Source organism: Meriones unguiculatus, chromosome 15 (assembly GCF_030254825.1).
Source record: "Meriones unguiculatus strain TT.TT164.6M chromosome 15, Bangor_MerUng_6.1, whole genome shotgun sequence".
In the NCBI taxonomy this organism is placed as follows: domain Eukaryota; kingdom Metazoa; phylum Chordata; class Mammalia; order Rodentia; family Muridae; genus Meriones; species Meriones unguiculatus.
In genome coordinates this window covers 34635216-34662823 of record NC_083362.1, presented here as the reverse complement: position 1 = coordinate 34662823, position 27608 = coordinate 34635216, and the positions used below count along the sequence as shown (strand labels likewise).

Genomic DNA, 27608 nt, shown 5'->3' with positions numbered 1-27608 from the left:
TTATGTTTCAGAGGATGCCAAGACTAACTATCTTGTCTCAGGTTCCAAAGGAATGAGGATTCACTCCAGCACTCATATTCAACCCTACTGGACTAAACATGTATTTTTCCTCCTCTTCCTCTTGTCTGTGTCTGTCCAGGCTAATGCCGACATATGGAGATTTGAGGTTCAAGAGACCCTCATTGATAACAAACAGTCTCTCTGAATAGGACTAGGAAATTCCTCTATAGGAGGTTGTCAGAACTGATTGAAACTGCCATCAACCCCATATCTATCCCTCCTCTCTTATTTGATAAAAATTTTGTTTTCCTTATCTTTGACCAAACAAAAGAACATTGTAAAGAAATGACTATACAGACATGGAGGTTGCCCATACTGGTCTTGCCAGACTCATGCACCAGCACAAAAGAATCTCTTTTACCTATATAGGAAGACTCTCTTCTTCTACATCCAAGATCCTTGGGACCCCAGATTGGAAGCAGGTATGTGTACCCCCTCTACACACCTGAATTATCTATAAGTACAATTCATATCTAGCAAAAATATGCCCCAATTACCCTATTCCTGGGGATGGGAAAAGTAGAGAAGGTAATTGAACACTCCTCTAAGGTGTTTAACTTCCCCCACCCCCACAAATAATAGAAACCTATCATTTTATCTCCTACTTCAGACTCTGGCCTCGGCTTTCAAGCTTCTTAATGTCACCTAAGGTGGCCATTTTGGGGATTGTTGGCTGAGTGTTCCATCTGGGACCAGCTCAGAAGCACCACTAACCACTTCTGTGATCCTGTCAAATAATCTTATTTTGCATTCACTAACTGTCCTGATTTTGGTGTTGCCATGACCTCCTACCTTTTTCATATCACACCTTCTTTGACATGGCAAGCTCTTTGAAGGCATCTGGGACACATTCTATAAGATCATTAACTTCCTTAGACTGCAACAAAACTATAATCCTCGAGACCTCATCTGAACCCCAATGACTTACAGCTCATAGTACTGTACTCACGTCTGCCATCATCTACCTGCTGGTTGGTCAGTTTGCATGCCGGTGCTTCTCTTTTCCATTGGGGGTGATACATGGAAAAAAACCCTTACCAATTCCAATTGTAGAGTCAATACCTGCCTGCTTGATAAGAGGGCAATTCAAATCTTGCCCCTCCTGGCTGTTGCAGGAACCATGGCAGGTGTCAGGACCAGGGCAGTGGACCGGCCACTTCACTGACCTTATATTATCAGCTTTCTTCCTAGTTTATCCACGACCTCCAGTAAGTGGTTCAGACAATACTAACTTTTCAAAGACAGATCAACTCACTGACAGAGTAGTACTTCAAAATCGATGAGGATTTGATCTCAGTGATGAAAAAGGTAGCCTTTGTCTCCAGGAGGAATGCTGTTTTTATGTCATCCAGTCATTAAAAAAAAAAAAAAAAAATCCAACAGCTCCAGGCAGATCTCCAGAAGTGAAGAGAACAGCTTGAGGCCTCAAACCTTTGGGGATTTGAGAACCCCATATGGAAGTGGATTCTGCCCTTTCTCATACCTCTCCTGCTCATCCTTTTGCTCGTACTATTTACACCCTGCTTTATTAAATTCTTCTCTACAGTCCTCCAACAACAAATCCAAAAGATCTCTAACCAAATCACTAATCAGTTACTCTTACAGGATTATCAACCTCTGTGCACAAAACTGGATGCCAAGGATTTTCCAGTCTACACTGATGGTGGGGACCAGCTGTACTCCGAGAATGACCCTAAGCAGCAGGAAGCAGCTTGAAGATACTTCACCCCTGTCCTCTCCTCACCATCACCACCCTCTTAGTTCCTCTTTTTTTTTATAATAACCAAAAGTGAGGAACGTTGGCAATTCACAGCCAGCTCTCAGGGGGCCTGACCAACAGGACTTCAGGCACCTCCCTGGCCACTTCCAGAAACTCAGCGACAGCAGAACATGTCACCACCAGTGCTACGTGAGCACAACACTTTATACCTGCAGCAAGACACATGTGTTCGTCCTGAGCATGCACTGAGTCACTCACTTTCTCAAGCTCTCTCTCTCTCTTTCTCTCTCTCTCTCTCTCTCTCTCTCTCTCTCTCTCTCTCTCCTTTCTCAGAGGCAATCTCTGTAATCACTCCCCTTCCCCTAATAAAATCTCTCATGTGGAACTTGTCCGTGGTGTGATTTATGAAGCCAATGCATAGCTCTGCTGCATAAATCCTAACATTTTGATAAACTGGTAGTGCTGCTCTTATCTCTATTTATATGATTGGCTTTCTGCAATATAGACATTTGCTGTTTAAGTAGGAAAATCATCGTGAATCTTTTAGTTTTCATTTTCATTACAGAACACAGAGCATTTCTATAGGAAAGTCTATAGTATAATGAAGTCTGATTAGATATTAGAATGGAGTTACAAGTGCAAGACATTTATTGAAAAGTAACCTTTTGATCAGAGGAAACAGGATTGGGTGGAGAGGAAAAGTCTCAGACAATAAACAAACAAACAGAAGTGTCTTGGCCAGCTGAGACTGGCATTCTGGAACAGACAGCTACTCGGCCTGGTCTTACACAGTGCATAGATGTCTTGCCTCCAATCCTTACTGTGACTAATTGGCACATAGTCTCCGTGGGCAGTACTGGCACCACCTGAAAACATGAGGCAGACCCTGAGGTCACCAAAGTGGACACCTTGCAACAAAGTATCCAGGTTTTCATTCAAACACTGCAAAAGCAGCTTCTGTTTTCACATAAATTGGGAGTTTTAAAGTTCTTAGCAATGGTGGCAGAAGACAAAGTAGACATTTCCATATTCACAGAGTGAATGTTGTCATAGGGTATCCAAGGTTGAAAAGAAAATGACTGGTCTTGGAAGAGGACTGATTCAGATTTATCTCAAAGTCGTATTTTCAGACCTTTATCAGTTTAAGAAGTTGTCTTTGTTCTGAAGAAACTAGGTTGTGTTTGTTCAATTATTTTTGAACAATCATCAGAATATGTGAAAATATTTCTTAGTGAGTCACATAATTCTATTTTAGCTTCTTGTGAGCAAGTTTGTACATAAAACATGAAAATGAAAAACAGCTGAACTCATTTCATAAATAAGAAAATTTCTGTAGTAATCAGGAAGGTTATAGAATGTTCAAGATGGTTTAGAATTAATTTTTCAGAAGTGCACAGACTTTTGAAAAACAAATCTAATTTCAGCATAAGAGATTGCAAAATAGAAAAATATTCTATAGTATGGCTGAAATTCCTAGTAATGTAGATTTGTTAAATTACATATTAATGTTTTGGAGGGATTATTTCCACCATTAAAATCTATGCTCAAAACCAAAACACCAAGGAAGTTGATAAGTCAAATATTTGCCTTGTGATTGGTTGAAATAATGTTGCTATATTTTTTAAATGTAGTTTTGTAGATTATTAAAGTGATATTTACATTATCAAAATGTTTCTGAATATTTCACTTGGAAAATATTTTTTATTTTAATTTTTAATAAAGTAAAAGTATCTAGTGAAATTTGCATTGTGTTCATACTTATTGGGCTAAAGGTAATATTAGTATTCAGCCATGAGAGCAATGGCCCATTCTCTGCCAATTTTAGAAAAAAAATAAAAATTTAAAAATAATGAAGAAACAATATCCCACAATGTAGAAAAATTCCCCTTGCAATTTAAAAACAATCACAGTCTTTCCAAATCCTCATGTGGTCGGCAGCAGCTGTAACCACATCAGGCCCATCAGAAGATGCTACTCAGCAACGAAGGGGTTTCTCAAGACAGCCAAAGCCAACGGCTTTTCCCAGCTTCTACAGAGCCTTTAGAGAAATACCCTACTCCCCTTTGTAATAACTAATCATCATTTCTTCCAATAATTGCTTGTTTTTTAATTTTTCCCTATTTTTTCTCTATTCTCAATCCTCTCCCATCTTCTATTCTGAGAATTTACATAACAAGTCTCAAGTGAAATTGAGCCTTACCATTCCAGGGGAAAGAAAGGAGAAATGTAAATTAATAACGGCAACCATGCCTTTGAGTGACAGATGTCACAAATATAAAATAATAAGTTTAAACTTTATTATGGGAAGGAGAGGAGGACCTCCCTTATCAGTGGACTTGGGGAGGGGCATGCGTGAAGAAGGGGGAGGGAAGGTGGGACTGGGAGGGGAAGAGAAAGGGGCTAATTGGAGGATACAAAATGAATAAAGTGTAATTAATAAAATAAAATTAAATTTAAAAAAGTTAATAGATGAAAAAAAACCTTTATTATGGTCATGTCTGTAGAACTGATCTTAATGTCACAGTTTTATAAGACACTTGGGCAGAGGCAAAGCTATAGGAACACTGGGCAGTGTGGAAGCGGGTCCTGAGGCGGCAGCCCATGCAGTTACATCCCTTACATCTTGTCTCCTGGGCTTCAGTGGCCCCTGGGTTTACTACCTGATTTTCAACAACAAGTTCATAGCTGTTTCAAATGCATGTGAACTTTCTAACAGAATCACAGAACCCAATTATTTTGAAATTCTCACTTACAAATCTATCCTGGATGTCACAAACTTCACAAGTAGCATATGACCTGTGTTGGACTGACTTTGCGCTTAGGTCACCTCCTGCAGGCTTGGGTCAGGATTCCCAGGGCTTCTGCTATTTGTGGTATGCACACTTTTCTCTGTGCAGGGACACCAATGACACCCTACTGTTGTTATGGAGACAAAGTCATGCTTTCAAAGGTTTCAAAGAATGACTGAAATAATACAAGCAAACAATCTTAAAACAAAACAAAAAAGCTAATTTCAGGTTGAAGACATTTCTAGACTTATGTGCATAAAATTTGTAAGGATTCCATATTATTCAAGTATATGAGAAAATAATTTTAATGTGTAAATTACACTCAAACTTGTTTTGTGACTATTAGGGAATCATACATGGGAAAAACTAACAGAGACTTGTGCCTTTAAATGATTTTGTTTGTTTGTGTTTTATTCTGTTGTGCTTTGGTTTTTCAATGTACATATTGTATTCTTAATCTCACAGATATATTATTTAAATGTCAATTTATTTGGTCCTCATGTTCTGTAATCACTTGTTACATAGTTTTATAGGGCAGTCAACCTCTTCATTGAATTCAAGAAGTGTAAGGAATTCTAAGACACAGGACAGAAAAGAGCAATATTTTGCTGAATAGATCTGCTTTTCTTCAGAAGCCTAGAAGAAAGGAAAAGCTGGAAAGAGATTAAGCAACTATTTCCTCAGATTTCAGTCACTGAGGGACTAGAGTAAGGACCAACATAGGGAAAGAGTCCACACCAATTTTTCTAATGGGTCAAAACTGCCTAATTTATGGGTTAACTGTGGAAATTGATAAAAGAAGAAATGAAATATACAGCTCTATTTACATATCCAAGCCCTGGTTCCTGTTTTTGTTTTGTTTTCTTGTGTATACTGACTTTGCATGTAAGATTGATGGTTGAGAGAGCCTTGCTAAATAATCCTGACCAACTCCATAATAGGCTTCATTTTCTTACTAAACAGAGCAGGCCTAAGAGCCACAGAAAAAGTGCCAAGAGAAGATGAGGTTGCTTAATTAATTAATTAATTAATTAATGGTTTGAAAAGCACCTAAGTCCTGATCATAGTCACGGAGCTGCCATAGCCAGAAGCCAATCCCAATTGGAGTCACATAACCTTCATGGGCACCAGCCACTCTTAATTGAGATTACATAGACTCCTTGAGCACCAGGCAATCCCAATTGAGGTTGCATAGCCACTTGTAGGAATTCCCCTTTCTGGCCCCTTGTGGTGGCTGCCAGTTTGAAGGTGGTGACTCCAACATGCTGGAGTTCTCTGCAGAGTACATGCTCCTTGCTTTTACATACTTCTTGAGTCTGGGTCTTTCCTTCAACAAATTCAACCCTTAACATATTGTTTCTTTCATTTCTATTCTATGGAACAAGTTGAGGCTCATTGGCATTAACTTTTTCTTAAAAGCAGGTAAAATTTAGCATAGACTCCATCTGGCTCTAGCTTTTCTTTGAAAAGAGAATTTTGTTGTTACTGATATCTTACCTATTAATTATAAATCTGTTTTAGTTTATGTCTTCTTGATTTAAATCTATTATGTTGTGTGTCCTTGAATTTGTTCATGTCTTCTATATTGTCCTGTTTTGGTACATAAATTTAAGAAAAAAATCTCCTCATTCTCCTCTGGATTTAATTAAAAGTTTTTGTAACTCTCCCTTTTCACTTCTAATTTTATTATTTGGATCTTCTGTCTTCTTTGGTTAGCATGATGACAAGTTTGTCAATTTTGTTTAAATTGTCGCAGTATCAACTTTTTGTTTGATCACCTCTATGGTGTCTATTTCATTAATTTCTGCTCTAATAATTACTATTTTCTGTTGCTTGTTGGTTTGGGGTTTAGAATGCTCTTGTTTTTCTAAATCATTGAGTTGCATCATTAGTTCTGTTAAATGCAAGCATTGTTACTGTAAAGTTTGCTTGTAAATTTGCCTTAGCTATACACCAAGGTTTTAGTGTGGAGGAGATCCAAGATGGCAGTGATGAGCATGCACAGTTTCTGAAAGGTAGAGGAGCTGAAGTACCGGAGTTGGTAAGTGGAGGGAAGACTAAAGCCAGGGAAACAACGGTGAGGCTTTCTGAACAAAAGGGAACATCACATGAGTTGAGACCTATTGTCTCAGGTCACCTGGCACTTCTTCAGGGAAAGAGAGAAACAATTCTTTGATCTCCCTGCACTCCCCTTTGTCGGGCCTCCTTCCTCCTTGGCAGAGACCACTGCCAGCTCACCGAGATTCTCAGCTCAGAACTCACTGCCTGGGGACTGTGTGCCAACTCCACAGGATCTCCCAGTGCTATATGGCTGTATGGCATGCCCAAACCCTCAGTGTCAGATAGTGGGCTATAGAGCCACCAAATTCCAGAAGACCCAGCAAACAAACTAGGCACACCAGCCACCAGGCCACCCATGTCTGGAAAACACAGTGGTAAGCCCCCAGGACTTCCCAGAAGGCATCTGGACTAACATCCCAGGTGGCAGCTGCAGCTGGACTTCCTAACTTGGGGGCTACAGCAGCACTGAGCTGAGCAGAGTCCATCAGTCCTCCTGCATATGACTAAGCAGATCCTGACCAGAGAGTGAAGAGCCCAGATGCCCCGACACTTGCCAATGTGACCTGCTTGAGACACCTCATGGAACATTCTCCAAAATAGACCATATAGTTGGTCACAAAGCAAGCCTTAATAAATATAAGAAGATTGAAATAATCCTCTGTATTCTATCTGACCACCATAGACTAAAGCTGGACCTCAACAACAATAGAATTAGCAAAAAGCCTACACACACATGGAAACTAAACAACTTGCTGCTCAATGACAGCTGAGTTAAGGAAGAAAGAAAGAAATTGAAGACTTCCTAGAATTCAATGACAATGAAGGTACAACATACCCTAATTTATGGGACACAATGAAAGCAGTGCTACGAGGAAAATTCATAGCACTAAGTGCCTTCAAGAAGAAATTTGTAACATTTCATACAGATAATTTAATGGCTCGCCTGAAAGCCCTGGGGGGGGGGGGGAACAATTACACAAAATAGGAGCAGACAGATGGAAATAATCAAAATTAGGGCTGAAATCAATCTATTAGAAACAAATAAAATTATTCAAAGAATCAATGAAACCAAGAGCTGGTTCTTTGAGAAAATCAACAAGATAGACAAACATTTAGCCAAACTAATTAAAAGGCAGAGAGAAACTATCCAAATCAGCAAAATCAGAAACGAAAAGAGGAACATAACTACAGACACTGAGGAAATCCAAACAATCATTAGGTCATACTACAAAAGCCTATATGCCACAAAATTTGAAAATCTAAAAGAAATGGACAATTTTCTTGATAGATTCCATCTATCAAAATTAAGTCATGATCAGGTAGAAAGATTGAATAGTCGTATATCCCCCAAGGAAATAGAAGCTGTCATCAACAGTCTGCCTTCCAAAAAAAAGCCCTGTGCCCGATGGACTCAGTGCAGAATTCTACCAGGCCTTCAAAGAAGTGCTAACTCTTCAAATTATTCCACAAAATAGAAGGAACATTACCAAACTCATTCTATGAAGCCACAGTCACCTTGATACCTAGGCCACACAAAGACCCAACAAAAAAAGAGAACTTCAGATCTATCTCTCTATGAACATTGATGCAAAAATACTCAATAAAATACTTGCAAACCAAATCCAAGAACACATTAAAGATATCATCCACCATGACCAAGTAGGCTTCATACCAGGCATGCAAGGGTGGATCAACATACAGAAATCTATCAATGTAATCCACCATATAAACAAACTAAAGGAGAAGAACCACATGATCATCTCCTTAGATGCAGAAAAAGCATTTGACAAAATCCAAAATCCATCATGTTTAAAGTCTTGGAGAGATCAGGGGTATAAGGCACATACCTAAACACAGTAAAGGCAATATACAGCAAGCCCATAGCCAACATCAAACTCAATGGAGAAAAACTTAAATCAATCCCACTGAAATCAGGGACAAAGCAAGGCTACCCACTCTCTCCATAGTACTTGAAGTCCTAGCTAAAGTAATAAGACAACTACAGGAGATCAAGGGGATACAAATCAGAAAAGTAGAGGTCAAAGTGTCACTATTTGCAGATGATATGATAGTATACATAAGTGACCCCAAAAATTCAACCAGAGAACTCCTTCAGCTGATAAACACCTTCAACAAAGTGGCAGGATACAAAATCAACTCAAAAAATCAGAAGCCCTTCTGTATACCAAAGACAAAAGGGCTGAGAAAGATCAGGGAAACAACACCCTTCACAATAGCCACTAATAACATAAAATACTTTGGGGTGACTCTAACCAAGCAAATGAAAGACCTGTTTGAAAAAATCTTCAAGTCTCTGAAGAAAGAAATTGAAGAAGATATCAGAAGATGGAAAGATATCCCATGCTCATGGATTGATAGGATTAACATAGTGAAAATGGCCATCCTACCAAAAGCAATCTACAGATTCAATGCAATTCTCATAGAAATTCCAACACAATTCTTTACAGAACTGGGAAGAAAGTTTCTGAACTTCATATGGAGAAACAAGAAACCCAGAATCTCCAAAAACGCTCCTATACAACAACTGATCATCTGGAGGTATCTCCATCCCTGATCTCAAGCTGTACTACAGAGCAATAGTAATAAAAAACACATGGTATTGGCATAGAAATAGAAAGGAGGATCAGTGGAACCAAATAGAAGACCTAGAAATAAACCCACACACCTATGGATACTTGATTTTTAACAAAAAAGCCAAAACCATTCAATTGAAAAAAAGACAACATCTTCAACAAATGGTGCTGGTCCAACTTTATATCTGCATGCAGAAAAATGAAAGCAGACCCATATTTATCACCCTGCACAAAACTAAAGTCCAAGTGGATCAAAGACCTCAATATAAAACCAGATATTCTAAATCGGTTAAAAGAAAAAGTGGTGAAGAGTCTTGAACTCATTGGCACAGGAGACAACTTCCTGAACAGAACACCAACAGCACAGGCTCTAAGAGCAACAATCAATAAATGGGACCTCATGAAGCTGAAAAGCTTCTGTAAAGCAAAGGACATTGTCATTGGAACAAAACGACAGCCTACAGACTGGGAAAGGATCTTCACCAACCCTATATCTGACAGAGGGCTGATATCCAGGATATATAAAGAAGTAAAGAAGTTAAAAAGCAATAAATCAAGCAACCCAATTAAAAAATGGGGTACAGAGCTAAACAGAGCATTCTGTGTAGAGGAATATAGAATGGCAGAGAAACACTTAAAGAGATGTTCAACATCCTTAGGTTTCAGAGAGATTCAAATCAAAACGACCCTGAGATTTTACCTTACACCCATGAGAATTGCTAAAATCAAAAACTCAAGTGACAACACATGCTGGAGAGGCTGTGGAGAAAGGGGAACCCTCCTCCATTTCTGTTGGGAATGTAAACTGTTACAACCACTTTGGAAATCAATCTGGCTCTTTCTCAGACAATGAGGAATTGCACTTCCTTAAGATCCAGCTATACCACTCCTAGGCATATATCCAAAAGATGCTCAAGAACACAACAAGGACATTCATTTAACCATGTTTGTAGCAGCTTTATTTGTAATAGGCAAAACCTGGAAACAATCCAGATGTCCATCAACAGAGGAATGGATACAGAAATTGTGGTACTATTACACAATGGAATACTAATCAGCAATTAAAAACAAGGAAATCATGAAATTTGTAGCAAATGGTGAGATCTAGAAAAGATCATCCTGAGTGTGGTATCCCAGAAGCAGAAAGACACACATGGTATATCCTCAATTATAAAGACCTTTAAGATATTATAAACATACTGAAATCTATACATGTAAAGAAGATAAACAAGAAAGAGGACCTGGGGTAAGATGATCAGTCCTCACTTAGAAAGACAAATGGGATGGACACTGGATGTAGGAGAAAACAAGTAACAGGACAGGAGCCTACCACAGAGAGCACCTGAAAGACTCTACGTAGCAGTGTATCAAAGGAGATACTGAGACTCATAACCAAACCTTGGCAGAGTGCAGGGAATCATATGAAAGAAGGGGGAGTTAATATGACCTGGAGAGGACAGGAGCTCCACAAGGACCAAATATATCTGGGCACAGGAGTCTTTATGAGACTGTTTCTCCAACCAAGGACCATGTATGGATATATCCTAGAACCCCTGCTCAGATGTAGCCCATAGTAGCTCAGTATCCAAGTGGGTACCCTAGTAAGGGGAACAGGGATTATTTCTGACATGAACTCAATGGCTGGCTCTTTGACCCCTCCCCCCCCGAAGGAAGAGCAGTCCTGCTAGGCCACAGAGAAGGACTTTTCAGCCAGTCCTAAAGATACCTGATAAACCAGGGTCAGATGGAAGGAGTGAATGTTCTCTCCTATCAGTGGACTTGAACAGGGGCAGGGAGGAGATGAGGGAGGGAGGGTGGAGTTGGGAGGGAATGAGAGAGGGGGATACAGCTGGGATTCAAAGTTAATAAACTGTAACTAATATTAAAAAAAATTAAAAATTAAAAAACACAAAGTTTTAGTACATCATTCTTTCATTTTTATTTGATTCTACAAGCTTTTTAACTTCCTTCTTGATTTCTTCAATAATCAATTGTTCATTCAGGTGTGTATTCTTCAGCCTCCAATTATTTGCATAGTGTGACTGCTCTTAATTTCAGCTTTTATTGAATCATGTTTAGATAAAACATGAGATCTTTTCAATTATTTCATAACACAGACTTGTTGCATGACCTACAATGAAGTCTATTTAGATATAATCCCACATGCTGCTAAAAAGAATGTATTTCAATTTATGTTGAATTAAATATTTTGTATATGCGTTTAGGCTTATCAGATATGCAACATGGTTTAATTTTTAATAGTTTATTTTTACTTTAGGTAACTTGTTAGGATTCTGAAATATAGATCTAAATCTGTTCTTTTATCTTTGCCTTATGAATTGATTATGTTCTTTATAGATTATAAAATTATTTCTTTCCTTTGTTTTTTTTTTTTATATCTTGACTAAAATCCATCATAGAGAACTTCCTAATTGGTACAAAAGTTAATATAGATTGTCCATTTGACTATCTAGAATCACCTATGAGTGAAGGTGAGATTATATTAGTTGAAATGGGAAGTCTTACTTTGACAGTTGAACAGCACTATTCTGTGAACCATTGTCCAGGACTGAAGAAAAAAAGGAAAGGAAGTTGGGCCCTAGCAATTCATTAGTAATTCCTAACTGTGTGTGTGTAATATGAACACACCACTGAGAGCTCCTGCTGTCATGACTTTCCTGCCATAACAGAGTGTATCCACTTGAACTATAAAGATAAATGATATTTCCTTTTTCATGATGACAGTTATTTTGTCACAGCAATGAGAAAGGCACTGGTAAAAATGTCTTCTCTATTTGGGCTTCTAAATCTTGTGCTTGCATCTCTGTTTTTTCTCTAAATGTGGGGATTTTCTACTGTAATCTAAGTATCTTTCCCATGACTTGAATGTTTTTCTTAGATCTTCTACTTGGTGGATTCTTAGGTTTGGTCTCTTGAGCATATCTCTGAGTTCTTGAGGTTTGTGGTCATGTTCATTTGTTTTTGTTTTTGTTTTTGTTTTTGTTTTCTTGTTGAGTTTACTATTTCCTTACTCTTCGATCCTGAGTGGACATATTTCTTGTGTAGACAAACACATAGGTCATGCTTTCCATCATACTTTTTTTTTGTCCAGTTCATCCAGGTTTCTGTTTCCAACATTCCTATTCTGATGTGTTTTCCCCCTCAAGTTTTCTTGCTGAATTTTTCTTTCATATAGCTGAGTTTCTAATCTGTTCCGGTCACTTTTACTTCATTGTTACTAACTTTCAAGGTGCTATTTTGAGTACGCCTGCCTGTTTGTATCACCCGTGAGGTTTTCAATCATTTATCTGAGCAAACTTTGAAATTGTTATCTGATATTTTACTTATTTCAGTATCACTGAATTCAGTAGTTGAAAAGCTATCATTTTTTCTAAAGGATTTAAATAGCCTTTCAGTCATATTTATGTTTTTGTCATGAAATTTACCACTGAACTGTATCCCAGCCTGATTTGCTGTACTCCTTCATAGGTATTCATTCTCCTATTGTAAACAATAGCTAGACAATCAGTTAATTGACTGGAAAAGACTCATACTCTAGAAAGGTTTCATTCTACACTACTCAAAGGCAGTTACTTTCATACTGAACTGTTTAGAATGAGTTAACTTGAGCTTAGATATGAATAATTCTATTTTCTTCTTTTGGACTATATAGAGCTGACCCACTTTGAATTTAAAGAGGTAAAATTCTAGAGCTATTATTCTTTTTCACTTTTCTTTAGATGGAATATACTGTGTCCTGTCCTAAGAGGGTATTCTTTGTGTACCAAGTACAAGTGATATGAAAACCATACAACATGTCTGCCTCATTCTGCAGCTTTCTCTGCTAAACAACATGCTTCTTAAATCTTACCTCCCGTTCTTCTCTCCTCTAAGTGTTCTCCAGCTATGTATTAGACTACAGTATTTATGCATTCTGTTCTTTTCAAAACAGACAGTCATGTGTGGCCCAGATGTTCTTCATTACCACAAGTTTAACATTTTGAAGTACTTTTTAATTAGTTGGTATTTTCCTTTTGTTACTTGTTTTGCCTCAAACATATCCACATGTTTCTGATCTCACTTCAATAATTTTTCTCTCTTTTGTTTCTGTGGTAACTATTAAAAATTTTAAATTACTTCCTGTTTCTTCCCCAAGCTCTGTTTATAGGCTTTTCATTTCCACAGCTCTATTGACCTTTTGATTTTATATGTTACCTTGTGTGTCTACATCTTTAGGATTAACTAATTATTTTGAGATTAGTAATGATTATTTTTCATGTTGTCTCATAGTTCGGTGGTGTGTTTTCATCATAATCAATGACATTTACCTTTTGATACAGTGGATATATTCATCTTGTTTTGGTAGTTTCATATACAAGAACATTACTGGCTTATTTCAGATTGAAATTCATCACTGAATTTAGTTTTCATCACTGATCTTTAGTTTTCAGAAAAATATTATGTAAAGAGGACCAGTAGAAAATGAGGAACAGTATTAAAACTGTCTGGAACACATACATTTCTACTCTATTTGTTATTGTTTGTTTTCTTTTTCAAGTTTCTTTATTCCCCTTTTCTACTTTTTAAAATTTTTTTCATCAGCATCATCATTATTATTAAATTACAATTTATTCACTTTGTATCTCATCTGTAGCCCCTTCCCTCATCTCCTGCTGGTCTTAAATTCCCTCTATCTTCCCCCCTCATGTCCCTCCCATAGCCCACTGACATAGCTTTCCTAACATGTGACCCTAGCTTATCAGGTCTCATCAGGACTGTCTGGATCCTCTTAAAGATCTGGAAAGGACAGGAGTTCCACAAAGAGACCAACAAAGCCAAAAAATCTGGACCCAGGGGGCCTTGCAGAGACTGATGAATCAACCAAGGACCATACAAGGAGAGGATCTAGACCGCCTGCTCAGATGTAGGCCATGGGCAGCTCAGTCTCCATGTGGGTACCCTAGTAAGGGGAACAGGGGCAGTCACTGCCATGAATTCAGTTGCCTGCTCTTTGATCACCAATCCCTGGTGAGATGGTTATAGTTCGTTTTTATGCTGAAGACACAATTTCCCTTTACTTTTGTTCTTTAATAGACTCACAAGTCTTCCAGAAATTATTAGTCTTAACTACGTGGTTTGTTCTCTAGCTCACCTTTCTGTGTTCCACAACACACATACATACTTTACTTCACTCCAAGAGGTCTCTGTGAGCTAAGAAACTAAATCTTAACAAAGCAAATTACTATCAGTTGATTGTGTCATGGTTTCCCTACCTCATCATTCCAATCTAGGCATCTTCCTGAATTTTCCACATGGAATTTGTGATAGATATCACACTATGTTTAACCGCCATGATCAAAGCACAGTTGCATTGCATTGGATCAAGGTTGGTAGCCTTTAGAAAATATTTACCTGGCTAAAAAGCAACCAGCACCTGATAGGCTGGGGTCAGACAGCAGGTAGGACTTCTCCTACCAGTGGACAAGGGAAGTTGGATGGGGAGGTAGAGGGAGGAGATGAGGGAGGAGACTACAACCAGAATACAAAGTGAATAAATTGTAAATAATAATAATAACATTAAAACAAAACAAAACAAACAAATAAACCAGCATCAACTCTCAGCATGTCCCTAATCTAAGTCCATGACTGGCAAATATATGCAATGGTTTGAGAGGTTTGGTTCTTCCTGTGTCTCTATATCAGAAGAATTATTCTCCCCTACATTGTTTCTTCTTTGGCTGTTGTCCATAATTTTGAAAAGGAAAGGTAGAGAAATCTTCTTCTTGTCCTTTTCATTTTCAGCATGATTTGTTTTGAAGTTTGTTTTGTCTTTTATATCAATAACTAAATTTTATCATATACAAACATTTCCTTAATTCTATTATTGCTAATATACCATGTTTTAAAACTAGAAGTATTTTTTAATAATTTAAGAACAAGTAATTAGTAAATGTTAATTATTATGTTAAATGTAAAATAATTATGTTAAATGTTAAGAAGAAGTAATCAATAAACTTTCAGACAAAATTACCTTAATTTTAAATGTAGTTACAAGGCATACCACTTGTACCTGATAAATGAAAATATGAAAATATAAAATTTTCATTTATCAAGTTAAAATTTGATTTTATTAAAACTTTTTTGGGGAATGATATCCTATTAAGTAGAATATCATTCCCCAAAAGCATTTGCTTCTGTAGTGACGTTAATATCTAGACAATGGTTTTAATAGACATTTATCTTCCTTTAATTATTTTATTTCACTTTAGTTTTGATTAACCCAGTTCGAAAATTCCTTCCAATTACATTTTTAGTTTCTCTTACATATTGGTAGCTGAGTAGATGTTTACTTTCTCTCTTCATTCCCTACCCAATTTTCAGTGAAAGCTATTTAATCGTTTAACTGGCCTGGACTTACTTCTCAGGCATGAAGAACACCACAGTGTGCCATTCCAATGTGAAAGTGTATGGGCACAGTTTAAGCTTTATATACATTTTTATGCAGCCCCAGGGATATTCGCAGAGAATATTCTCATTTTCATGAACCATTTCAGCTATGGGTTTCTTGAAACAAAATAGAAGACTATATTGTCTTTTAAAGAATTTTTTTTTTTTTTTTTTTTTTTAGAATCTCAGTATCTTTTATCTCCTGGTGCTCAGTTTGTGGAAAGACAGGTGTTTCCTAGGTGATCACAGAAGAAATCCAATCAGCCAGATGCAGGCTGCTTTCCGTTTTAGCTACGACTGTGGACTCACAAATGGTAAAATGGTTGCCTAAACTCATATTTTTAAAAATGTTTAATGTTTACTTATTTTGTCTTAACAATATCTTTCAATAATTTTTTCTTCATTGTTGGTCAGAGAACAGAGAATGCAACTCTTTCGTTTAGCCCTGAATGAATGGGCAGGTAACTTGTATCTCCTTACTTTAGGAACCTCTTTCCACCAGAGATAGCAGGAATGAGCTTGCAGAAAAAGTCTGTGAATGATTCAGTGGAGGTGGAAACTTTCCAGGAGATCTTAAAATTCATGAAAAACAAAACCAACCAAACAAAAAAACCCACATTCTTGGTTTCTAAATAGCTCATAGTATCATTTGCTCTCCTTAATGTTTTGTAGTTTTCCTTGAAAGTCTTTGATGCTCTTTGGAATAAACTGAAAGATAAGTCAATATTTTAGTCTCATGAAATCATGTATTTCTTCTCAGGACATGCAGACTTTGCTTCTTTTTCTTGTATCCCTAAGCTTTTATGAAAACCATCCTAACTGTGACCATGCTTTTGCCTCCAAACGTTTTGAATTATCTCATTAACTTTTGAGTGAATGTTATACCAGTCTTATATTAGGTTTTGCCTAGTTCTTATAACATGTTCTTAAACTTTTTGAAGCAACACCATGTATTTGGTTCCATTTGGACATATTTGGCATAAGTTATCGTAAGCATTTCTCCAGGATTTCTTTTTAGTTTTTGCTCTTAATTTCCTCCTTTTTGAAATACTCCGGACAATGTTCTCAGCAGCTGTGGTATGAGTGACATTGGGGAGCATCTATGGACACAATTTGTCTAAAGTTGATTGGATTTTTTATATAACTTTTTACCACTTTATGCTTTATTCTTTACACTGAAAGCCAACTTTTAGCTCTGATATAATTCATTTTTTTTTATACTGTGGCTATTGGTTATCTTGTCTTGGTCTTTAAAAAAAGAAAAATCATTAAAAGTTTGTAATCTGTTGTTTCTAATCTTTACTTTTCATGGATGAATTATTTGTAAAACTATCTTATTTCCTAGATAATAGTCTCATCTTTGTATTTTTTCAGGAGCAATTTGTAATCCTCAACAAGACAAAAATCTTTACTTCATCAAATATTTTCTTCAAAAGTGTCTTCATGTAATTCAGCCAAGATTCAACAAGATATCCATATGCTAATAAATTATAAGTTGAGAAAACTGTTTGTGAATTATTTCTAATGGCTGTGGTATGAGATAATGACACAAGGTAGGACTATTTAATGGTCCTTGGGGCAAGACTTTCCATTGGTACCTCTTGGCTAGTTTTTCATTGTTAAATGTGGGCACAGTGAAAGAAAATTTTATCGTGTTTCTCAAAGGTATTGAGAAAAAGCAATCTTTTAAATCAATCACTATAATAGGTCATAACAAAGATGTTAAACATAACATAACATAACATAACAAAGATGTTAAAGGTATTCCAGGTTTTAAGGAACTCACATGCTGAATGACTATGGCTTGCTCTCAGGTCTGTCAGCATACTCCGTTTTCCATGATTCTTTTAAATATAAAATACAGGAGAACTGCAAAGGCTGCGAGGCTTGTATGTTGGGCCTCCAGTTGTTCTTGGACTAGCTGCTCTAAGGCATGTAACTTTTCCTCATTTATGGGCCATTGCTCCACCCAAAAGGGATTGTTAGTTAACTCTTTTAATAGTAGGGTAGTTGTTACTTTATCCACAGTTGTCCTCCTTATAAACTTGGAGAACCAGCTTCTGCTGTGTCCTATTTATAGACAGCCTGAATGGTCTGTAAAAATATTATTTTTAATAATATTTTCAATACCTTATCTAGAACATTTAGCATTTTACAGCTTGTTCCCAAAGTTGAAAAAATGTTAATCTGTGTTTGCCACTGTTTTAATAGATCTTTTTCCCATAAATTCATTATTATATTTTCCATATATGGTCTTAATCTTCATATCTAATCTTCTTGTCCTATACATTTAATCCATTTTACATTTCATTTCACCTGAGAAAATATTCCATTCCATACAAGCTGTATAGATACACTTTGAAGTGCCCAAGTTAGATTCCAAAAATCTTGTCTTATTACGACATCTGCCCTGGTAACCACTAGGTCTTCTATTTCAATTACATCCAATTATAATTTCAACTTTGGTTTCTGATCATTTATAACAGTTTGCAAATATATTTGTTTCTTGGTACCTTTAAAATCTCTTTTTCTCCCCATCCTGAAAAGCAACTAGGGTGGACATCAGAAGAAGAAGAAAACAAGAAACAACCTGTTTCTAGGAACCTGCCACAGAGGGCCTCTGAAAGGCTCTACCCTGCAGAATATCAAAGCAGAGGTTGAGACTTAAGGCCAACTGTTGGGCAACGTGCAGGGAATCTTATGTAAGAAGTGGGAAATAGTAAGATCTGGAGAGGACAGGAACCCCACAAGGAGAGCAACAGAATCAGAAAATTTGAACACAGGGGTCTTTCCAGAGACTCATACTCCAACCAAGTACCATGCATGGAGATAACCTAGTACCCCTGCACAGATGTAGCCCATGGCAGTTCAGTGTCCAAGTGGGTTACATAGTAATGGGAAGAGGGACTACTTCTGACATAAACTGATTGGCCTGCTCTTTGATCACATCCCCCTGAGGGAGGAGCAGCCTTACCAGGCCACAGAAGATGACAATGCAGCCACTCCTGATGAGATTTGATAGACTAAGAACAGAAGGAAGGAGAGGGGACCTCCCTTATCAGTGGACTTGGGGAGGGGCATGTGTGAAGAAGGGGAAGGGAAGGTGGGATTGAGAGAGGGGGAGGGAGGGGTTTATGCGGGGATACAAAGTGAATAAAGTGTAACTAATAAAAGTTTAAAAAAAATCTCGTTTTATCCATTGTAGTTAAGCTTAGAGCAGCACTATCTGTCATATCAGGCATTTTTTAACATAACATTTGTTTGTTTATTTATTTATCTAAATTTATTCACTTTGTATCCCAGCTGTAGCCCCCTTCCTCGTCCCCTCCTAATCCCTTCCTTCTCTTTTTTCCTCCCATGCCCCTCCCCAAGTCCACTGATAAGGGAGGTCCTTCTCTCTTTCCATCTGACCCTAGCCTATCAGGTCTCATCAGTACTGTCTACATTGTCTTCCTCAGTGGTCTGGTAAGGCTGCTTCCCCCAGTGGGGGAGGTGAACAAAGTTGCAGCCACTGAGTTCATGTCAGAGACTGCCCTTGTTCTCCTTACTAGGGAACTTATGTGGACACTGAGCTGCCATAGTTTATATCTGTGCAAGAGTCCTAGGTTATCTCCATGAATGGTCCTTGGTTGGAGCATCAGTCTCAGAAAAGACCCCTGTGCCAACATTTTTTGGTTCTGTTGGTCTTCTTGCAGAGTTCCTGTCCCCTCCAGGTCTTTCATCTTCCTTTTCTTTCATAAGATACCCTGCACTCTGCCCAAAGTTTGGCTATGAGTCTCAGCATCTGCTTTAATACCCTGCTGGGTAGAGTCTTTCAGAGTCTCTCTGTGGTGGCTCCTGTCCTGTTCCCTGTTTTCTTCCCCTTCCGATGTCTATCCTGCTTGCCTTTCTGAATTTGGATTGAGCATGTCCTTGAGATTTCACCTTTCACCTATCAGAGTGGTAAAATAAAAAACTCAAGTGACAACACATGCTAGAGAGGATGTGGAGAAATTGGAACTCTCCTCTATCGCTGGTTGGAATGTAAACTTGTACACTGGAACTTGGAAATCAATCTGGCGCTTTCTCAGAAAATTAGGAATAGCGCTACCTCAAGATCCAGGTATACCTCTCTTAGGTATATATCCAAAATATGCTCAAGTATACAACAAGGACATTTGCTCAGCCATATTCATAGCAGCTTTATTCATAATAGTCAGAATCTGGAAACAACCCAGAGGAAAGGATACAGAAATTGTGGTACATTTACACAATAAAATACTACTCAGCAAAAATAAACAAAGAAATCATGTAATTTTCAGGCAAATGGTGGTAATTAGAAAAGATCATCCTAAGTGAGGTATACCAAAAACAGAAAGACACACATGGTATATACTCACTTATAAGTAGATATTGGACATACAATATAGGATAAATATACTAAAATCTGTATACATAAAGAAGCTAAGCAAAAAGGGGGACCCTGGGTAAGATGATCAATCTTCATTTTTTTTTTTTAGTTGTTCTCTATAACAGTGTCTTCTTGGCTGACAGAGAACAAGTGGCTACTGTTTTATTTTGTATGTGTGTGGGGGGGGAGTACAGCTAACAAAGCCACCCTAGGCAGTTTCCTGATAGTAAGGAAATGTCTTGTTTGTCTCCGGATAATCTACATTCATAAGCCCTGTGTCTGTTGTTGGTGGTGATTAATATTTATTATAGATTTGTCTTTTAGGTAAACAGTGGTTATTCTTAAGCCTGTTGTACACACAAATCACTACACAGAGACTAAGATTTACTTAATTAACCTAGAGTATAATGCTGGGCAATAATTACTCCATCCTAAACCTCCAAGCCCACAGAGTTTCCTCCCTTCAGATTTTCTACATGATATTTGCTTTTAGTCATATCATAGGTCCTTTTCATCTCTCCTGGTGGTTCCAATTCCTTTCCTGCTGATGTCTCCTCTCAGACTCCTCCCACTCACTTCCTTCTCCTCCCCTCTTGACTAGGATGTCCCACCATGTTCTCTTTATTGCTCAGCATTGGATTGACAACACAGAGAACAAATGATAGCATATTTCCACAAACTTGAGATGGGTGATGCTTAGAATAAACATCATAACGCAATGTCTAGATTGAAACCAGGTAGTGGGGTAGAGAAATCAGCATTTGAATGAACAAGGGAAAACTGTATACATTCCACGAGAACATTATACCAACAATCTGCCCTTTCCACAGTTGTTTAAATCCCAGAAAGATTTCTCCCTGGATTATCATTAGAGTAATATTATTTTTAACAACTGTTTGTTCACAGTCTTTTATAAAATGACCTGGTCTTCCATAGGTGAAGAACTAGACATTTTGATCACTCATACATTTAGCAATTGCCTGTTCAGTCATAACAATATCAGTAAGCATTAGATTCAATATCTGCAGTAGTTTTAATCCATTCATAAATAGGTGCTGATCTCACTTTTAAAGGTGTAATAGTGCCTTTGCATTCAGCGTTAACATTCTCAAAAGTTAAAGACTTTTGCATCTGGATATGATATTGCTCTATGTACAGATGAAGTTACTCTTTATCTGTAAACGATTCATCTGAACCCTGGGTTATCTTGGCAAATTATTGAGATTATTTTCTGTTGTTCAATCTTTTCCCAACATTTAAAGCTACTGTATGGTATTGCTTTAAGGCAGCATCACCAAACAGAATCTGCATGCATAATTTAGCATATTGGCCTTCACATAGCAACTGATCCTTGACAATATTACCATCTCCCGTACTATTATGTTGCTCCATATGTGAAGCCTCCATGCTCCACCATGTCAGACACTGCAGTTGAGAACCAGTTTCTCAGATAGTTGCTATTACATATTCCCAACCTTTCGGAGTATATGATTTTTTGGAGTATATGATTTTGTGGTCCAAGTATTTAATATCTGTTTCACATAGGGTAGGTGCATTCCATATGCTACTACTGCTTCTTCTAGCCTGTCTATAGATTGTCATTCAAACTCATTGTAACCTGTGGGTCTCTGTCTTCTTGGGGTAACTATCTTATAGGAATTGGAAAAGTTATTGTGGGTTTTCTAATAGGCTTGGACTGCCATCCTGCATTCTTGTCATAAGGTGGAGCCAAAGGCTTTAGATTGAATTCCTCTGACCTGGAAGGAAGTTTTTATTTTTTTTTATTTTTTTTTTATCAGTTACATTTTATTAACTCTGTATCCCAGCCGTGTCCCGATCCCTCATTCCCTCCCAGTCCCTCCCTCCCTCCCTCCCTCATCTCCACCGTGCCCCTTTCCAAGTCCACTGATGGGGGGGACCTCCTCCCCATTCATCTGATCCTGTTTTATCAGGTGTCTTCAGGACTGGCTGCAAAGCCCTCCTCTGTGGCCTAACAGGACTGCTCCTCCCTTCGGGGGTGGGGAGACCAAAGAGCCAGTCATCGAGTTCCTGTTAGAAATAGTCCCTGTTCCCCTCACTTTGGGAAACCAATTGGTTACTGAGCTACCACAGGCTACATCTGAGTGGAGGTTCTAGGTTATATCCATACATGGTCCTTGGTTGAATGTCAGTCTCAGAAAAGACCCTGTGCCCAGATATATTTGGTCCTTGTGGAGCTCCTATCCTTTCCCCATCAGACTAACTCCCCTTCTTTCTTATGATTCCCTGTACTCTGCCAAAGGTTTGGTCATGAGTCTTTGCTTTGAAAACACTGCTAGTTAGAGTCTTTCAGATGCGCTCAGTAGACTCCTGTCATACGTTCAATGCACATCCCATCTGTCTTTCTAAATGAGGATTGATCATCTTACCCCATGTCCGCTCAATTGATTATCTTTTTTAGGTGTATAGATTTCATTATGTTTATCATATCTTATAGGTATATATAAGTGAGTATATCCCATGTTTGTCTTTCTCCTTCTGGGATATTTCACTCAGAATGATCTTTTCTAGGAAAATTTATAGCACTAAGTGCCTGCAAGAAGAAATTCGTAACATCACATACAAACAACTTAATGGCCCAACTGAAAACCCTAGAACAAAAAGAAGCAGATACACCCAAAAGGAACAGACGGCTGGAAATAATCAAACTAAGGGCTGAAATCAATCAACTAGAAACAAATAAAACTATCCAAAGAATCAATGAAAGAAAAAGCTGGTTCTTTGAGAAAATCAACAAGATAGACAAACCCTTAGCCAAACTAACTAAAAGGCAGAGAGAAACTATCCAGATCAGCAAAATCAGAAATGAAAATGGGGACATAACCACAGACATTGAGGAAATCCAAACAATTATTAGGTCATACTACAAAAGCCTATATGCCACAAAATTTGAGAATCTAAATGAAATGGATAATTTTCTTGAAAGATTCCATCTACCAAAACTAAGTCAAGATCAGGTAGAAAGACTGAATAGCCCTATATCTCCCAAGGAAATCGAAGCAGTCATTAACAGTCTCCCCTCCAAACAAAGCCCTGGACCAGATGGCTTCAGCGCAGAATTCTACAAGACCTTCAAAGAAGTGCTAACTCCAATTCTCCTCAAGCTATTCCACAAAATAGAAACAGAAGGAACACTACCAAACTCATTCTATGAAGCCACAGTCACCTTAATACCTAAACCACACAAAGACCCAACAAAAAAAGAGAACTTTAGGCCTATCTCTCTTAGTTTTTATTTTTTTAATTCTTACAAGATCCTCCAATTTCTGTACCACCACTTATAACTTAGCATTCCATCTCTCAGTCCTTTTTTATTCAAATCTTCTTCTTGTGAATGCCAGGGAAAAGGACAAGTAGATTCCCTCTTTTCTTCTTTATGCTGATCATTCTTAGAGAGGGCTCAGAAAACTGCAATCATTGCGTAATGTGTTGTAATTAGCTCCATAATGATAACTAAATCTAAACTATGGGGGTCCAGGTGCCCTCTATTACAATGTTTTCCTTTTTAACATGGAAATACTTTTGTTTTTAAATTTTTCTAAGTATCTCCTTCTTTTGGAGACTTTATTTCAAACTTAATATTTTTTCTATGACTAGGTATACTCAGTTTCTTTCCTATCTTCGGTGTCCATGCACTTAATAAAACATTTCTACTTATTTCTCTTTTTCTGCTTCCAAACTTACTATATAATTCAGCACTTGAACCTCCCTAAAATCTGTCCTTTGAGGACTGCCTTCTGTGAGCATACAGACTCTGAGATCTGGGATTTCAACTTCTCTCTCTTCAGCCCCATACCTCCACTCCATGCTCATATATCTGGGGTGATTTTGTAAGTGGATTCTCTTGTCTGGGTCTCATGTCTGGAACATATGGCCTTCATCTGGATTTCATGCCCTATATTGGCCCCAAATATAACAGGACTTTCAGACCCACTAGTGGTACAAATAATGACAGAGCATTTTCAATATTTCAAAGTTTAGGCATTTTTAGCTGGGCAGATTCTCAGTCAGCTTCCTAGCTTAACCCAACTAATCTTGCATTATATCCAGACACATGGCTGGCTAGCTTATCCCTCTGCTCCTGTTCATATCCATCCATTCACCTCTGTGTCTTCCTGGCAAATCTCTCACCTTTGCTTTCTTCTCCCAGAGACACTCTCTCTCCCAGAAGTTTTGCCCTCTACTTTCTGCCCAGCTATTAGCTTTCAGCTCTATATTACATATAGTAGGCAAGGGAGGAAGGATGAGTGTTCACAAAATAAGAGCAGCAATAGGCCATAGAAATAACAATACCAACATTCTGCTACTAGGCTAACACATAGCTCTCTGCTGGTTTAGCAATCAACAATGAATATCAGAGACACACCTTCCCACAATGTACCCCAGAATGGTTCTCACAGTGCTGGCTTCTGTACATGACTGTGGAGACTGCTGTCCTCATTGAGACTCTTGCGGCCCTGGGTGCTGAGGTGTGGTGGTCTCTACTCACAACCATGCAGTGACTGCCATTGCGAAGGCCAGCATTTCAGTGTTTGCCTAGAAGGGCAAGATAGATGAGGAGTACCTGTGGTGCATTTAGCAGATGCTGCACTTCAAGGATGACACCTGCAACATAAATATGTGTGACAGCGGTGACGTAAGTAACATCATCCAACCGAAAATGCACAGCTTCTGGTAAACAACATCTCAGGCATCTCTGAAGAGACCACAACTGGGATCCACAACTGCTACAATATGACAGATAATCAGATACCAGAGGAACCAGCTATCGATGTCAATGATTCTGTCACCAAGAGCATTTTTTTTAAATGATTGCCAGGAATCCCATATAGATGGCATTAAATGAGCCACTGTTGTGATGATTGTAGGTAAAGTGGTGGTGGTATCAGACTATGGGCCCAGGCCCTGAGGGGTTGCTGGATCTGAGTCATCATCATCACCTACATTGACCCCATCAGTTCACTGCAGGCTACCATAGAGGGCTATGAGATGACCACGATAGATGAGGCCTGTAAGGGCCACAACATCTTTGTCATCCCCAGATCTGTGTTGATATCATCCAGGCTGGCACTTTGAACAGATATAGGACAATGTCATTGTGTGTAATAGTGGACAATTTGATGTGGGGATTGATACAAACTGGCTCAAGGAGAATGTTGTGGAGAAGATGAACATCAAGGTACAGGTAGAACACTACTGGCTGAAGAATGGGCACCAGCTTATCTTTGTAGCTCAAGGCCTGCTTGTCAGCCTGGGTTGTGCCATGGTCCACTCCAGCATGGTAATGAGAAACTGCTTCACAATCCAGGTGACTGCTCAGATTGAGCTGAGGACCAACCCAGATAAATACCTCAGTGGGATTAACATCTTGACTAAGAAGCAGGATGAGGAAGTGTCTAAAGCCCAACCAGCCACGTTGCATATGAAGCTGACCAAGCTGAGTGAGAAACTAGCCCAGTACCTGAGTGTGTCTACTGACAGTACTTACAGGCCTAATCACTACTGCTACTGAGGGCCAGAGCTGCTCTTCACCTTCTGGTGCCATCCTTGTTCCAGTCCCTCATTGCTTTATCAAGAGCAAATGTCACCAACTTTGCAGTTGCTTCATTAGTGTTCACTCCACTGGGTCTGATCACTCTGTCTTTGGCTTCTGTTGTATCCATCATACTGATGTAGTGAGGGGAACTAACAGACCCTAGTCAATACAGAGGTACCTAGGAGCCATCTACAGAAGATAAGAGATCAGAAGTTTTAGAAGTCCTGAGAATGGATGTTGCTAGTGGTGGTCACAAGTCCATGTACTTCACCATCCAAGCCATCTCTTGGTATTTAGATTCATGTGCTTGGTATGCAGATGCACTATTTTTCTATCATAGGACCCAAGAAGAATGTCTATCAGAAAGCAGAAACCACTGGAGTTTTAAGGTTGTTGAGAGTTTGACATCTTTATGATTGAGTCATCACTTAAATTTTAGAATACGGTAGTTGGGAATTTTGGTGTCTATTTCACAAAGGTTAGAATGGATTATGAGATAACCGAGAAAGGACAAATGACAACTAGAGATTAAAAAGGTTCAGAAAAACAAATAGGCAGAGGTCTATTACTATTTTGTAATTGATGGTTCCTATCACAAGCCTGGATCACAAAGAGATTAATTTGGTTTATAGTTTTATGTAATTGTTTAGAATGTTAAAAAAGGAAAGTAGATTGAATACAATTTTTATTACAGAAAGAAAGAATAAAATAAAGAGAAAAAGAAATAGATTCAGTAAAGAAAATAAAAACTGAGGAAAATATGGAAATGAAAAATTTAGAAAATGAAAAAAGAGCATCAGAGGCAAGCTTTACCAACTGAAATATATATATATAAATATATATATTATATATATTTATATTATATATATAAAATAAGGCCAGTAAAAGCCATAAAGCTAGCACAGCTTCTTGACAAAAATCCAGCAATGATGAGCTGAGTCATAAAATCGCTGTGGTGCAGTCTTCCACTTTTTTGCCCTTGATCTCTAAGTGCCTCATGCTTGAGGGGCTTTTATTATTTGCACAACTTAGAGATATTTAATTGATGGAAATTTTCTTGTGAATCATTAATGCCTTCTCCCAGGAGTACTGATTCTAAGCTTCACCAGGAATGTTCTGTCCATACTACTACTCTCTTTTAGAGAGATAATCATTATCTTGTCTTACTTGAAGGCCTTTCTTATGCCCTGGAGGTTGTGGCTCAAGTAAATATGGCAGACATTCTTATGGGTTCTGATTCAAAGATACTCTTGACACATCTGCCCATGAACTTACTCAGGAACAGAATAATCAGAACAAAGTAAACTTAAAAAGGTAAACAATATTCTGTAGGCTAGAAAAGTTGACAGCAGATCAAATTAAAAGCCTCTTCTTGCTACTGATAGGTAAATAATGGTGTGGATAAATAATAAAAGAATAAATTATTAAGACTTCCCTGTCTTAGAAAAAATTAACTCATACTGGGCCTCTGTGGTCTCATATGGCAAAGGAATAAAAAAATACCAAGATTGGATATATAAATAAATTCTATCACTATATAAAATATAGACATTGTATTATGGCAGAAATTAAATAATAACTGCAGCAACTTTGGCCTGAAGATTTTTATTGAGCCTAGTTACAATTTGTACTCTGACTATTAAACATTGATAATACACTGCTTGGGACATGACAGTGTCCCCAGGCTGGGTTGGAGATTTTATTTCTGTATACTTCCTTTGGAATCACAAAAGCTACCATCCTGAGAACAGGCTGTCACACTTTGGCAAAATATACCCTTGAAACTGCAATATTGTTGAAAGTTGGGTTGTGGGATCGATGAGGGAAAATGATTAAAAAAGATAATTCTGTTTTGTCATAATTTATCAATTATAACTAGACTTATGACCAAGCAGAAGTTAAAACACATGTCTGGGGACAAAAACTATATGATCTATGTTTGGGAACAACATGCGTCTATCTCTGCCTATGA

General features: G+C 38.0%; 1 pseudogene; it reads left to right on the top strand.

Annotated features, from left to right (window-relative positions):
- The first annotated feature begins 359 nt into the window (after window positions 1-359).
- On the top strand, window positions 360-25612 carry LOC110555039 (adenosylhomocysteinase-like; annotated as a pseudogene).
- The last annotated feature ends 1996 nt before the right edge of the window (window positions 25613-27608 follow it).